Here is a 16,070-nt window from a genome sequence, read left to right on the forward strand (position 1 = left end):
TTAATGTTCATTGCAGTAAGCTGGAACGTTCTATGCATTTCCTCAAGTAACACAACAGCCTCAGGATGTAGGTACTGGTGTTTTTCACGGTTGGGTCAGGTTGCCTTTGTAACACAACACCAACACCCTCATAAGTGAAAGGGGCAGCCCCGCAGCCAGCAATCACAATCCCAGAGGCCGACACCCGGCAGAGACCTCGGACTCGACAATCTCGTGCTTTTGTCCAAACGCCCGGCTAATTCGGATTGGAGCGGTAAGTGTCAGCACGGACGAGAGTCTGTAGAATAAAGGAATTGGGTCACTCAGCCCAGGACCCGCAAGCTAAACATACGGAGCCCATGGCTGAGCAGGGTGTCGGAAGTGACGTCATACGCGGAAGTTGTGGAGGTGGAGGCGGCGCCTGCGCATTAGGGCTCCGCTGGGGTGGGTGTCCAGCTCTGTAGGAGGAACGCGGTGGGAGGAAGGCTTGCGGGCGTGCGGACTCGGCTTCGGGCCGAGAGCTTTGAAGAAGTAAGTCTTCTAGGAACCTAGCGGCGCTAGAGGGAGTTGGCGACGTGGCTTTTGGGGCAGCTGCGGTGCGCTTAGCTAGGCTCGCTGCCTGCTCCTGAGCCCGTGATGGAGTAGGGGTCAGCGACCTGGTCTCCTATAGGTCTTGCGAGAGGTGGACACCTGCTGGAAAGGGTTTGGACAGAGTGCAAAGCCCGACTGGCGCGGCTGCTGAGGGCATCCCGGGTGTCAGCATCCCGCCTCTGCAAACGCGACTCCCTGTTACTTTGCTTGCCCCCTCCCTGCCCTATGTCGCGGGTGCAGAAGAAAATCCGCACGCGTTTAGTTTTAAAGTTAGTGAAATGTACAAATGGGTCCTGATCTCTTGGTGGAGAGGATGAGGCGCCAGTCTGGCTTCCTGCGGCTACCTTTACTTTTCTGGGAAGCACTGGTGTGCGATACCAGGGAGGTTATCGAATAATAAGCCGCCGTTGTCGCACCGTGCTGGTAGCTTATGTTATAAATGCTTTCTTTTCAGCAGTGTAGGTTTTCTTTTTCTTAACGATTTCTTATGTTGGTAAACTATTTGAAAGATGGATGAGAGTTACAACGAATATGAAAACAGTAATTTATAAATTACTCCACCTGCTGAGTATAGTCCCAAGGAAAGATTGTAACAGCCCCCAAACGTCCCCCAAACCCTTGAAGATTAAAGTGTTTCCTTTGTTAAAAGCTCCATTAAATATTATGAGGAGTGTACATGCACCCCACAAAAACAAGTACTGTAACCACCTTGTTTGGGCTATCAAATGAAATACAGTGCGGATGCTACATTATGCTGTGTAATCAGATCTCAGCAAGAGTCACCACCTACGTGTAGCCCCAGTAAGGTGGCTGTGCACGGGCTATCAAATAGAAGGCAGATCTTGAGAGGTCCCCAGAATGTGCCATTAGATTGGATAGAGTGGGGTTAAGAGACCATGAATTTATGTTGCATGGTTGTGTTTTCCCTAAGAAACTAGTAAGCATCTTTTGTTTTGTTTTGTTTTCTAGACAGGGTTTCTCTGTGTAGCCCTGGCTGTCCTGGAACTCACTCTGTAGACCAGACTGGCCTCGAACTCAAAATCCGCCTGCCTCTGCCTCCCAAGTGGCATGTGCCACCACTGCCCATCTATCTTTTGATTTTAAATCGGAGCTTTTCTTCAAGTCAGTTGAACCGTCCAAAAGTAAACAGCTTTTTGCAGTAAAAATTTATGTTTGTTCACATTTAAATCTTTTCACAATTCCTGGACAGCACTGAGATTCTACTCACCCCCATTTTATATGCTGTTACTGTGCCACTGAATTAGTATATATTTAAATATAATAAAAGTCATTTAACTTTTGAGATCTTCTAGGTATTATTGTTTTCCTATAGTCTTGGCCCTTGCTTGGATTCATGTCCACTAGACTGCATGTCTAAGTGCCCGTATGGTGTAGCTGCTATCCACAGTGGACTGATGCATGTCGTAACCTAGGTATGTGCATTGACAATTTTGAGGTTTTCAGTTTTGCAGAACCCTGCTACCTACAGACTCTGCCATGGACATCATGTAAAGAAACCCCGGATGTAGTAGCGGACAAAACATGAGTCAGTTTGTGTTGTGGCATTCAGATCCTAACACACTGGGAGAGGTAAGTTGTTGACTGTGTTTTATATTAGGTGATGTATTAGAGTAGCCCTGTTGAGTCAAAGATATTTTAAGATGGAAGAAAAAAATTAGGCCTAAATCTATATTTTTAAAATCAGGATCTTCCAAGGCAAGGCATGCTTTGTTTGTATGGTAGTGTAACTGTTTTCCTGTTGAGGAAGTCAGGATTGAAAGAGAGAAACCAGGTGTACTGCCGAAAGGATACTTTTCTGCCTTTCTTTTTGGGAGATCCTCTTCCCCAGGCTTCTCAGTCTGATAGTAACAGCCCCTGGTTACTATGTTAAAATAAAGGCTCAAATGCTCCTCTAAATCAGGTGGTGGCCAGGCTTGTCTAGGGAATAGTGCATGTCTCAGATCTGTTGAGTCACTCTATTTTATGCAACGAAACCATGTCTTTTCTTTTTCTTACCTTGCCTTATTTAGCCTTATTTATGTAATTTCTCCCTTTCCCAATTTTTTTTATTATCTCAGTCTTTTTATCTTTCTGTCCTGGGGATTATGTAAAGTTTACTTGCTCCCGCCTTTTTTCTTTTTTCCTATTTCCATTTTCCTGATTTGTTACTCTGCTTCTAACTCTGGGTTGATGTTTGGCAACTTTTAATCACTAAGCATTTAATTTGAAGGTATTTTCTTGTCTCCTTTGTAGATATGCTGGTTTCTTGTTTAAATTTGCTTAATTCTGTTGGTGGTATTTGAAATAATTTATCTTGTACACATAATTGTGCTTACATACAAATATATGCACATAATGACATCACAATATTGTTTGAAATAAAAACTAACAACTAGAAGTAAACTGCGATGGAGGTTTGGCTAAAGTGCCTTCATGTATGGAACACTGCAGCTAATGCTACATGGGACACTGCAGCTAATGTTGCATGGAACACTCTGTGGCTAATGTTGCATGGAACGCTGCAGCTAATATTGCATGGAACACTCTGCAGCTAATGTTGCATGGAATACTCTGCAGCTAATGTTGCATGGAACACTGCGGTTAGTGTTGCATCAACACTCTGCAGTTAATGTTGCACGGGACACTCTGTGGCTAATGTTGTATGGAACACTCTGTGATTAATGTTGCATGGGACACTCTGCAGTTAATGTTGCATGGGACACTCTATCGCTAATGTTGCATGGGACACTCTATGGCTAATGTTGCATGGAACACTCTGTAGCTAATGTAAATAATGAAGTGGAGCCACAAATTCATTACTAACTGATAAAAGCACTAGAGAACTATGTGTGCAGCATGTTTTTATTTGTGGTTTTAAAAGCACCATCTATCTGTATATACACATACATACATACATACATACATACATACATATAAAAAGCACCATCTATCTGTATATACACATACATACATACATACATACATACATACATATAAAAAGCACCATCTATCTGTATATACACATACATACAGATAGGTGTCTTCAAACCTAAACAAACAATGGATGTATAAAGAAGGGAGAACTGGGTAGTTTCTTTATACTTTCTGCCAGCTTTGCTCCTTTTGCTCTCGGTGTGTATTCTCACAATACTATGACACAAACACCAAAGCCGTGTCCAGTTTACTAAACACAGGACCCATCGCTACCCCTTAGGACTGCCTTTACCTCAGCACTCTTAGAGCTAGGGCCATACAATGCTCTACTCCTTTTTCAGAGCTGCGGGGACAGTTTGGTGGCATTATGTAGGTTTTAGGCTTTCATCTTAGATTGGTACTGTTGATACGAATTCATGCACAGTGCATAGTATGGCTCTGACTTGACCAAGTGCAGTGGTTGCTCTTGTCTCTGCTTGCAAGGTAGGTTTCTACGCTTTGCTCTGTTCATCTGAGTGGCTTGGCGTCACTAAACGGGATGGGGTCTGTTTCATTTAAGTGCTTTCTATTCTTGTGGTACTAAAGATCAAACCTATTGCTCTACACTGTTCTAGGCTAGTACTGTACCCTGCTCTGGGACTCTGTACTATTTAAGCAACTCTTAAAACTATTGTTTCATTTTGTTTTTTTCTTAAAATGTTAAAATTTATGACATAATGTATTTGTGTTCATGTGTGTGTTTTATCTGCATGTATATCTGTTTACCACACACATGTACCTCGTGCCCAGGGGAGCCAGAAGAGTGACAGATTCCCTGGGACTATAGTGTTACAGACATTGTGAGCCACAATGTGGGTACTAGGAATTGAACCCAGGTCAAGCTAGTGCCTAACAGCTGAGCCACTTCTCCAGGTGTCCCACTTTCTCCATGATGTTTGCAACCATTTTAAGACATTTCAGGGAATGACTTGTTCTCTCTCAATAAAATAATTAAGCCAGAAAGAAAATTCAGAGAACCATGTCTGGTAGTTTTATTATGTACTGCTTTGAATTGGCTAATTACCTTGGAGTCAGCAAAAATGTCTGGTGACTTTTATTTCTCCAGTTTCTTCTCAAACTTTTATTGTGGGACATTTAGAATAATAGCATTAGGAGCCTTACAATATGAGTGGAGGAATTATTCAAGAATCTAAAAATAGTCTTTATTAATGAAACTTGTTTTGAGAATAGGCTATACATACTACATGTTACACATGTTACACTACTGGTTGTATATCTTGTTAAAAATCCAATGAATGTCATTAAATCTAGGGTCTGAGTCATGATTAATGGAAAAGGGCAGGTTTTTAATTGTTTAGATATTTAGGTATTTACATTTTTCATGTGTATGGGTGTTTTTCTCCTGCAGGCATGTCTGTACCATGTGCACAAATTTCCCTCAGAGGCCAGAAGAGGTGGGGCAGATCCACTGGGACTGGAGTTAAAGATAGTTAAGAACCACCGTGAGGGTTCTGGGAATTGAACCCAGGTCCTCTGAAAAAGTAGCCTGTGCTCCTAAGGCCTGAGCCATCCTTCCAGCCCTGGACCTGTGTTTTATACTGTCATTAGCATACTATTTTGTATATTGCATACAGTTGTCTCTTTTAAGTGATGCATTTTCCCTTAAGGTCTTTGGGGTTGATCTCTATTGTTTTGACCTTACTTTCTTTTCCTATTGGTGATAAATAACCAAAGCAATTTAAGGGAGAAAGGGTTTATTTTAGCTCACAAGTCCTGATTATTGTCTGTTATGGAGAGGAAATCAAGGCATCAGGAGCTTGAAGCAGCTGGTCATATTGAGTCCACAGTTGGAAGAGGAGAGCAGTGGGTCCATGCATTACAGTGCACAGCTTGCTGTCTCCACTCTAGGCATTCCCCTGCTTAGGGAATGGTGCCTCCTGTAGTGCCTGGGTCTTCCCACCTTAGTTACAGATGATTTATATAATTCCCCACTGACATGCCAAGAGGCCCACCCGTCTCCTGCATGATTTTAACTTGTGTCAGGTAACAACACTAGCCCTCATAGACACAAAGGGACATAGGATAGGATTAGGATTTCTGCAGTGCTAGACTTGTTTTGCTAAAGGGGAAAAAAATACTATTACTGAACTTACTTCCTTGAGTCAAGATGCTAAATACTGAAGATGGTAAGAAATAAAGGAGATGAACATGAACAGTCCCTAAAGAAAATATAACATTGAAAACGATACATTTGTTTGCCTACTTAGTGTCTGTCTATCTGTCTTTCTTTCTCTGTCTCTCTCTCTGTCTCTGTCTCTGTGTGTGTGTCTCTCTCTCTCTGTCTCTCTCTCCCCCTGCCCCCTTAGAGAGCCAGAATTCCAGATAGGAAGTTATTAAAAGCCAGCCATTTAAAGGCCCGGGCTAATTCATGGTTTTGAGAGTTGCTTACAGACTTTTAGATATTCTAGAATTATCCCAGTGGTTCCAATGTCAGGAATGTAGCAAATCCTGAGACTAGAAACTTTAAGCTTTAACAAATCATTGGGTCGGGTAGGCGATGGCTCAGTGAGTGAACAGTTGTGGTTGAGGGTTTTTAAGATTCTGTTTGTAATAGGAAAAAAGGAAAAGAAGTTCAATTTATTGTTTTTCCACTTCAAATAAAGTAGGCCCTTACACCTTTCCTGCCATTTCAATTGTATATGACCACGATCCAGTAGACCTTGCTAACATGTAAAAGCATGAATCTACAATAATGATTTGAGACATACTGTAAAGGTATACAAGAACTTCTTAATTTTGTTCCTATTGTTTTGTTTATGTAAAGGAATGCCCTGATGAGTAACTCAGCAGAGTTAGGACTGTTTTTCTTTTCTTCCCATAAAATATAAGATTGTGGAAGACTCGAGGAACTTACGGAGTACATTTGTTTTTCTGTCCACTTGGGCTCCAGAAGTGATTCTGAATGGAGAAGACGTAGGACCGGTCAGTGGTAGGATGGACTGTGCTTGGAAGGTGAGGTCCTTGTGCTTAGGATGGTGGAAGTGAGCCTGGATGTCAGGAGGCCAGGAGCAGGGCAGAGGGGCTGCATCGAATGAATCATAAAAGTTTTTACTATGGCATAGTAAACTGACTTATTGTAGAGGCATCCTTAGGCCTAAGTTTAATTAGTAATGCCTTAATGTGGGTGTGGGTGTGTGTGTGGGTGTGGGTAGGTGTATGAGGGTGTGAGCATGTGTGTGTTTATACCAGAGGTTGATGTCAGTATGTTCCTCAATCACTTCTCACCTTATTTTCTCAGACAGGCACCCGGAGCTCTCAGTTTGGACTAGGCTGGCTGGCCAGCAAGCCCCCAGGATCCTCCTGTTCGCGCTCTTGGTACTAACTAGGGTTACAAATTTGATGTTACATGAATTCAGGCCTTGATGCACATAACAAGTACTTTACCAATTGAGCTGTCTTCCCAGACTCAACCGTTTTGCTTGTTTTTAAAGATCTATGTACATATGTGGGTACATCTGCACACCAGAAGACAGCATCAAACAGCTGTGAGCTGCCTCGTGGGTGTTGGGAATTGAACGCAGGACCTCCAGAAGAGCAGTGAGTGTTCTTCACCATTGAACCATCTCTCCAGCTCCCAACGAAGCAGTTTTTTTAAAGCTTGCAGTTTTCTTGGGACAAAGCAAGCAGAGTAAAATAATGAAAAGGTAGTTACAGTGAAATCAGTATAGCATTGAACTTAATCAGAGCATGGCGAGGTGGCTCAGAGGCTGAGCAGTACTTGGTGCTCCCGTCTGAGGTCCAGAGTCTGAAGCCTGGCACCTTTGTAACAAGCCCTACATCTGGCAGACAGCCCTAAATGTAGCTCCAGCTCCAAGAGATCTGATACCCTGTACAACGTGGAGGGAAGCACCTGCTCACACACGTGTGAATGCCTACACCTGTGCATACCTGCCCACACAGGTGTGCATGCCTATACACGGACATGTGACTGCCCACACATGTGCACAGTCCCACACACAAATACATACGTTCATGAATTAAACTAACTTTATAAAAAGCCCACTCCAGAAAGATCTAAGAAGGGACGGGACAGATGGCCTTCTGTTCCTCATAGGGCTATAGTCCTTTTATAATTATCAGCTTAACTGCTGGAATTTCAGATGGCTGTAATTTTCCTTTAGTTCCATTGTACAAGCTTACAATATTTTTGATATATGCTTTCCATTTGGGACTGGAAAATTATTCTGAATTTTTCCTTTTGAAGGCTTTGGCTTTTTCTTTATTTGCATATGTGTATGTGTATATATGTATGTATGTACATATATACATACACATACACATGTACATATTAACAAAACGCAAAAACAAAAAAACCTTTCCCCCAGCTAGGTGTGGTGGTGGTCGCCTGTTATTCTAGCCATTGGTAGGTTAAGACAGGCGGGTCAGAGTTCAAGGCCAGCCTGGAGGTATCAGGAGACATGCACAAAAAGGCTTCAAACCTGAGTCTCTTTCTGCTCTACAAATTCAATTTGATTTTGTGCCTTCTTTTCTAAGGAGCATTTTTACTTTGCTCTTGGAGACTAAAGTTTTAGAAACATCTCATACCTTGGCTGTCAATCAGATTCAAGAAAGTATCATTCAGTCATTGTATCTTAGTTCAGTCTGTAAGTAGTTCTGTGGGAACTTCCAATTCTGTTGCAGTTTGTAGTGGATAATGATAATCAGCAAGATTAAACCAGTAAACACGTGTATGCTAGACTATTTCTAAGACCAATTTTTAAATGTTCTCATTTTGTTCTTTTAGTGTGGTATCTCATGATCTGATTAATTGTTTCACCTCTACAAACTTTTAGACTTGCTAGTAGATTTTCTGTTCTGTTTTTAAGAAGCATCAAGTCCCAAGATTGTGAAGACCACGGCCCATCCTTATGCATTCAGGAGTTGAGTGTGGATGACTTCGAGCTGAAAAGCCTCTTCAGAAGCTTCATGTGTCGCGTGCATTGAAGCTCTGCATTAAACCCGCTCACACAAGTAAATGCTCAAAGGGACGGAAGGCCATTAATACAGTTTTTGTTTATTTGTTTGTTTTTTGTTTTCGAGACAGGGTTTCTCTGTATAGCCCTGGCTGTCCTGGAACTCACTTTGTAGACCAGGCTGGCCTCGAACTCAGAAATCCGCCCTGCCTCTGCCTTCCAAGTGCTGGGATTAAAGGCTTGCGCCACCACCCCCCGGCCATTAATACAGTTTTGATGTCTCTTTCTTCTACTTCAGTTTCTTTAGCCATCAGGGTCCTTAATGTTTCTTATCTTACTGTAGTAAAGAATCAGAGAAAGACTGCTTTCCATGAAGGGTTATGTTTTGTGGCCACACGGCTTTATTAGTGGACATGGGCATTTTCACTTGAGTCTTTTGTTACAGCCTATTAAAAATTTTATTCAGTAATGTGAAAGTGAGGATTAAATATCAAAAAATTACAATATTAGAGAAGTATGTGTTTAACATGTGCAAAGCCCCAGGTCCAGTCTGCTACATTTTGTGGGGTGGTTAGGGGGGTGTAGATGTGCAAAGCCCCAGGTCCAGTCTGCTGCATTGTATGGTGTGGTTAGCAGGGGTGTGGATGTGCAAAGCCCCAGGTCCAGTCTGCTACATTTTGTGGGGTGGTTAGGGTGTGTGTGATGTGGTAGAAGTGACTCAGAAGCTGAGGTCTTAAGTGTTAGCAGTCAAGTGTGTGAGTGAATGAGTATGTGTGTGTTTATGTGAGCCCGTCCAAGCATGTGTGTGCGTGTGTGTGTGTGTATGTGTGTTCATGAGCATGTGGGGTATGTGTGTGTGTGTGTGTGTGTATGTGTTAATGGCTCTCAGCCTACCACTGCCTCTTACTAGCTATGTGACTGGGAAAGTCAGGTCTTCTGAGTCTTCGTTGAGCTGACCAACAGCTGTTTAAATGAAAGAATGTAGGGTTATTCACAGTGTGTCTACATAGTAAGAGTAACATTGTTTCCATTTTTAAATGTAACAGTGTGAGCAGTTGGTAATTAAGTCAAAGTTTTCTTTTTCTTGTGTGTTGCTGTCACAATTTTCAAAGTATAATTTTAGCTCTAGTGCATTTCTGCCCATTTTAATCCCTGGAGATTCATCATTTCATTCCCTTCATACCTGTGAGGAAGGAGTTAGTATTAATATCAATGACATCTGGTTTAATTGAAATATTTTGTGTTTCATAAAAAGATAGAAAGCCAAGTAGCCTATGCTACTGTTTATCCTGGTACTTAGAACACCTAACAATTGTTCTACTTCAACTTATTAGAAAAATTATGCTAAATGTTTTATTTAGGTATTTTATTTTGATGTGTGTAACTGTGTGTGTGTGTATGGATGTATGTATAAGAGAGTGAGTGTGTGAATGAGCCTGTGTATGAGTGAGCGTGCTTGAGTATGTGTGTGAGCATATGTGAGTGTGTTAGCAGTCAAGTGTATGGGATAGAATGAGTGTGTGTGAGTGTGTTTATGTAAGCCTGTCCAAGCACTTGTGTGCACGCACACATATGTGTTCATGAGCATGTGGTGTGTGTGTTTATGAGCATGTGTGTGATGTGTGTATATGTGTTTAGGAGCGTGTGTGTGTGTGTGTGTGTGTGTGTGTGTGTGTGTGATTACTCCTCATGTACCATCTGTCTTTTTTGTTTGTTTGTTTGACATAGAGTCTCTCATTGGTCTGGAACTGGCCAGTGGCCAAGTAGACCAGGCTGGCTGGCCAGTGAGCCTCAGAGATCTGCCTGTTTCTACCTCCCCAGCTCTGAGATTATAAACCCACACCTAGATGTCAGATTCTCATTCTTGCAAAACACTTTACTGACTAAGCTAGCTTTTTAGCTCCCTGTGTGTTTCTGTTTTGTTTTGTCTTTCAAGACTTAGGAGTTTGGTCTTCTCTAAAGGAGAAAATGCCAGTTTTCCCCCTTCTCTTAGTAACTGAGTTTATCTTTAGGTTAATGATTTAAGGTGAATGTCACTGTAATTTGCTTGTTCAGTTGTTTCTTTGAGGACATCATTGGTTGCCAGTAGGTGACGCTATAGTACTCCTAAGTAAGGAGTGCTTTCTTCCAGAAGGTATACATTCTGATTCATGGTGAGGGAATGTTTTTTATCTTAGTGTGTGTATATATATATATATATATATATATATATATATATATATATATATATATATATATATATATATGTGTGTGTGTTGTATGCGTGCTGGTGCACTTCGTGCTCTCTCTCTCTCTCTCTCTCTCTCTCTCTCTCTCTCTCTCTCTCTCCCTCTCTCCCTCTCTCCCTCTCTCGCTCTCTCGCTCTCTCGCTCTCTGTGTGTGTGAGACCCAGCTTTATGTGGGTGTTGGGAATCTGAACTCAGGTCTTTGCGCTTATATAGCAATCACTGTACTGACCCATCTCTGCACCCTGTTTCTTTACTGCACTGAAATGCTTTACTTGGTGCCTTGGAACTGTTTAAATTTAACAGAAGGTTATACAAAGTGTTGATTTTTCTTCTTATACAAATTACATAAATGCATATAATCCCAGTGATGTAAATATTTGTCAAGAAATGCAAAATGTGGACAGAAGCTACGTGTCGCCTAATCATGACCAAGCTTCTTGCGTTGGTGGAGACAGAACAAATTGCATAGACTTTGAGAATTGAGCCTGTCAGAAACAAGACAGTTGGCCTCTGATGGAGAAGCATTTTACTGCCGGTGACTGACCTTTTCTTCGTCCTTGACCCCTCCCCTGAACCCAGAACTCCTCACATTGACCTTTATGACTTTGCCTGTAGAAATACTAGCAACCTGTGAAAAAGGCCAAGAGACACTAATTGGATATCTGGCTGTCCTTGGTCTGCATGCCCTACCCTTATGAATCTAGTATCTGCCACTGGCCTTCCTTTTCTACCTTCTAAATACCTTTAAACTCCCTCTTTCAGGTCTACCCTGTACCTTACTCTGTTGTTGGATTTCTTGAGCCTCTGTAAAAGCCCCTCCATGGGTTCTCTATATTTTCTCTTCCCTCCCTTCTCTCATCTCGCTGCATTCAGGGGAATCTTCTTTTTGGTCCTCTGGTTTAAGTTCTTGATGTTTTATTGCCTCAGTCCATTAAGCAGCAGCAGCAGTGTTCCCCTATTCCACTTTGTCCCCTTGTGTCTCTGATGGTTTTAATGGGAAGGGACCCTCATAGCTCGGGTATTTGAACACTTGGTCTCATGCTGGGAGCACTGTTTAGGACATGTAGTCTTGCTGGAGGAAGTGTGTCACTGGGGGAAGCACTTGAGAGCTTAGGGCTCCGTCCTGCTTCTGGTTTGCTCTCAGCTTGGACTGTGGTTGAGATGAGAGATGCTAGCTTCTTTTTTCCTGCCTCTGCTGCCATGCCCTTCCGTAATGGACTCAGCCCTTTGGAAATGTAAGCTCAAATAAACTCTTTCTTGTTTAAGTTGCTTTTAGTTATGGCATTTTATCATAGCAATGGAAAAGTATCTAACATGTCATCCTAGCCCTGTTTATTGAACTCATTCTACCAATCTTTCTCCAAATATTTTTTCCTCTTTTTTTTTTTTTTTTCAAGATAGGGTTTCACTGTATAGTCTTGGCTGTCCTGGAATTCGCTGTGTAGACCAGGCTGGCCTTGAACTCATAGGGATCTGCCTGCCTCTACGACCTAAGTACTAGGATCAAAGGCATATGATACTGCCACCTCTGGCAAATATTATTTCTTAAAAGAAGCCTTCCCCCACACTTCAGACGAGATGTCTCTCTGCCATTGTTCCCCACAGAGTACGTTATTTGCTTACTTACTCCTGTGTTGATTGCACTTACCCCAGCAGGCTGGTCATGATGGAACCCGACACTGGCATGTGTTCTATTTGCTACTGTATGCCCAAGGCTGGGGAGTGCCTAAACGGTAGTAGAGACTAAGAAAGCCTTTGTTAACCAGGTCTTCCTGTGTCTACTAGTTATTGTCCAGTTACTTAAGTACAGCTCATTTAACTTCCTTGGAATACCCTTAGTAATGGCTCTTTCTGCATATAAACCTTAAACCTTATAATAGTTTCTCAGGGCCTTACCTGATTGGTCACTACTGTCCCTTAGGTTTTTGTAGTTCATTTTCTAACAGACTTCTTGAGATGGCTAATGTTGACAGCCAACTTGATAGCATCCGGAACCTCTTAGGAAACGCCTGTCAGGAATCTTCTTGGTGCTCTTATTGGATGTAGGGGGACCCCCTTGAGGGCATCTCTATTCCATAGGCTTGCATCCTGAACTTCATGAAAGAAGGAAGCAGGCCGAGGGCCGTCATCATTCATCATCCTGTTCCTCCTGACTGTGGACACAGTGTGACCAGCTGCTTCAAGCTCCTGATACCATGATTACCTTGGCACAGTGGACTGCACTCTGGAACTGTGAGCCAAAGTAAACTCCTTCCCTAAGTTGCTTTTATTTATCACAGCAGTAGGAAGAGTAACTAAGAAAATTATGCCAGGAAGTGAGGCCTTGTATAGATAAACTTGAACATATTGCTCCTAGGCCTTTGAAACTAGTTTGTGGGAAGAATCGGGGAGGGGTTTAGGACTTCAGACAAGAAAAACCCTTGCGTATTTTAGGAGAAGGTAGTGGGTCATTATTCTGGGAACTTTGGAGAGCGGAACAGGAGAAATGTAGACATTGAAGACCTGAGGTTTCAGAGGAGAACGAGGACTCAGTCATGAACTGGGAAGGGGCAATTCATGTGACCTTTCAGCTGAGAGTCTGGCTTCATTGTGCCCATGCCCCGACAACTTAGTCAAGTAGAATTTAAAGGGAGTAGATCAATTTGTTTGGCAGAGAAAAATCTCAAGACAGGGTTGCAATCAGGCTGGTGCTGGCGAAACAGTTGTAATTGTTAAAGAGATTGGGCACTGAAGAGAAACCTGAGTTGCACCAGACAATAGGAAAGGCTATGAAGGCGAATCTCACCCACCAGACACCATTTTATTAGGATTCAAAGGAAATCTGAACTGAATGGGTTCTTGATTCCTTGGAAGCAGTGGCCTAGAAGAGTCCCTCAGGGTCAGAGAAGCTGGTAGATCTGTGGTCCAGGGAGCCAGGACACGTATGGAGTTAGCAGCACTTGGCATTGTTGTCTATCTGGTACAGGTTTTGAAATCAGTGAAAGATGCAAGATTGCAGAGATGGTGGATTCTTGCTCCACAGTTTAAGAGAGTGGCCAAGGCCAGGTAGTGTGGCAAGGTCAGAGTCCCACAAAGGGCTAAGAGGCTACTGCCTGAAGCTGTGAATGTTGATGTCAGAGCTGTGGGGCATCTGACAGGGAAAGCAGCATCCACGGAGAAGTTGTGTGTGCCTAAGCAGCATGTCCGGAGGGATGGGGGTCCTGTCACCCCAATGGCAGACTTGGTGCTGCAGGTTTGGTGCTTTCTCTGTTGGGCTTTAGGCTTGCTCTTGGCGTGGTTATTCTCTCCTATGCCCTTGTTTCTCCCTTTTGGAATAGGAATGGTCACTCGTGTCAATTTATTTTGGAACTATGTAACTTGTTTTTTTATTTTCTAGGCACTCACAGTTAAGAGATTACCTCAAATCTGAAATAAGGCTTTGGACTTTTGAACAGTGTTGGAATTGTTGAAGAATATGGGGACTTTTGAAGTTGTCCTGGACATATGTTTGCATTATAAGATGACAATGAAGGCTGCCAGGAAAACTCAGAAAGTATTGTATTACCTTTTGACTTGAGTTCAGTCCCCAGAGCCAAAGTGTGGAAGGAGAAGAGCTGATTCCTGCAACTTCTTCTGACTTCTATAGCACTCACATATATTGGGCACGTGCATGAGTATGCACACACACACATACACACACACACACACACACACACACACACAGAGAGAGAGAGAGAGAGAGAGAGAGAGAGAGAGAGAGAGAGAGAGAAACACAGAGACACACACACAGAGAGAGAGAGAGAGAGAGAGAGAGGGAGAGAGAGAGGGAGAGGGAGAGGGAGAGGGAGAGGGAGAATGAATAGATGTAATAAAAAAATTTAAACAGATGGTCATGAAATTCTGGAAAGATGGGTTGAAAGGTCCATGGCTTCAAATTATTGTGTTTGGATGTCAAGTTGTAAAGGATGGAGTTGTGGTTAGTGTTGATTGTTAACTTTATAGCATCTAGAACCTCCTAAGAAACAAGCCTCTGGGCACACCATCTTGATATGGTTATCTGAGATAGGAAGAGCCTACTATGGGTGGCTCCATTCCTTAGGCTTACATCCTGGACTTCATGAAAGAAGGAAGCAGGCAGAGAGAGCCAGCATTTACCATCTCGTTCTTCTTGTCTGGACGCAGTGTGACCAGCTGCTTTGGTGCTCCTGATGCCTTGACTGCCTTGGTACAATGGACTACACTCGGGAACTGTGAGCGAACATAGATTCCTTCCTTAAGTTGCTTTTATCAGGGTGTTTATCACAGCCACAGATCAAGCAAGTAGGACACTGGCCCAGGCACACTTTTCTCTAGAAAGGCCAGAGATTTCTTCTGAAGCTTTAGGACCTCTGTGTTTGAGATTCCTTACATGTAACACACTCTGCTCTCAGATGACTGTGTGCTAACCGCTCATCTTTTGGTCTCTGGGTCTGTGAGTGGGGCTCTCTCCAACCGTCTTACTTTAACTGCATGGCATCTCCGTCCCCTATGTCTTCTCTGCTCCCTGTGCGTTCATCTCAGAGTGACATCCTCTTCACTAGTAATTCTCCAGGACTGAAGTGTGACACCAGAGACACTCAGAACATGTTTATTAAAGGTGTATATTTAGCCTGCACTAAGAGGTGTGTATAGATCCATGACCCAAACTGAGCTTCTTATATTTAAAAATTACTTTAAAGAGTGAATTTAATTTATGTTCTGCTTTGTTCTGAAACACTTGAAATAGCTATAGTACAGTATATACCTGTACTATACTGTAGTGACTATAGTGTTGGGAAGACATATTCAGAGAACAAAACAAAGAGTGTAGCAGTCATTTTAAAGTGGGTTATACTTATAGGCAGGGGGTCCTACACACTTGCAACAGGCAGGTTGTACATTGGAGTCATTGAAAGTTATCTTGCTCAGATATGACTTGCACTGGAATCATGAATCTTGTTCTGTAGAACCCTGAAAGCCTGTTTGCCTAGAAGGAAGCTTGACATTGCTATTCTAGGAAAAAAAAAAACTGTTAAATCCCTATGGGCCTGCTCATTGTCACAGCTTGCTCACTCAGAGGTAGCAGTCACCAGATCCAGCCACTGCTGATGTTGATGTCTAAGCATTCCAAGAGTTGATGCAAACTTGGTGACTGGAAAGTTTTGAAAGTCATTTGTCAAAGATATTAGCCAGCATGTGGATCACTCCAGGTCCTCCTGTTCCAGCCACGAGGAAGGCAGGAGTGCAGGAGTTCTGCCTGCCTGCCTGACTACCTGCCTGACTGCCTGCCTGACTGCCTGCCTGCCTGACTGCCTGCCTGACTGACTGCCTGACTGCCTGCCTGACTACCTGCCTGACTGCCTGACTG

At 42.8% G+C, this 16,070-nt stretch overlaps 1 protein-coding gene across 5 annotated transcripts in view; it reads left to right on the plus strand.

The window, feature by feature from the left end:
• The first annotated feature begins 397 nt into the window (after positions 1-397).
• The window catches only part of Map3k13 (mitogen-activated protein kinase kinase kinase 13), a 140,962-nt gene continuing 125,289 nt past the window's right edge, over positions 398-16,070 (plus strand). The window contains exons 1-5 of one of the 5 annotated variants that reach the window (XM_029544309.1): positions 398-510; positions 2,035-2,160; positions 6,394-6,516; positions 6,803-6,879; positions 8,391-8,535. The gene's annotated coding sequence lies outside the window, so the exon portion shown is untranslated. The remainder of the gene's footprint in view (positions 511-2,034; positions 2,161-6,393; positions 6,517-6,802; positions 6,880-8,390; positions 8,536-16,070) is intronic. The other 4 variants (XM_029544310.1, XM_029544311.1, XM_029544312.1 and 1 more) reach the window with 4 other exon arrangements.

This window comes from Mus pahari, chromosome 12, assembly GCF_900095145.1.
Source record: "Mus pahari chromosome 12, PAHARI_EIJ_v1.1, whole genome shotgun sequence".
In the NCBI taxonomy this organism is placed as follows: Eukaryota; Metazoa; Chordata; class Mammalia; order Rodentia; family Muridae; genus Mus; species Mus pahari.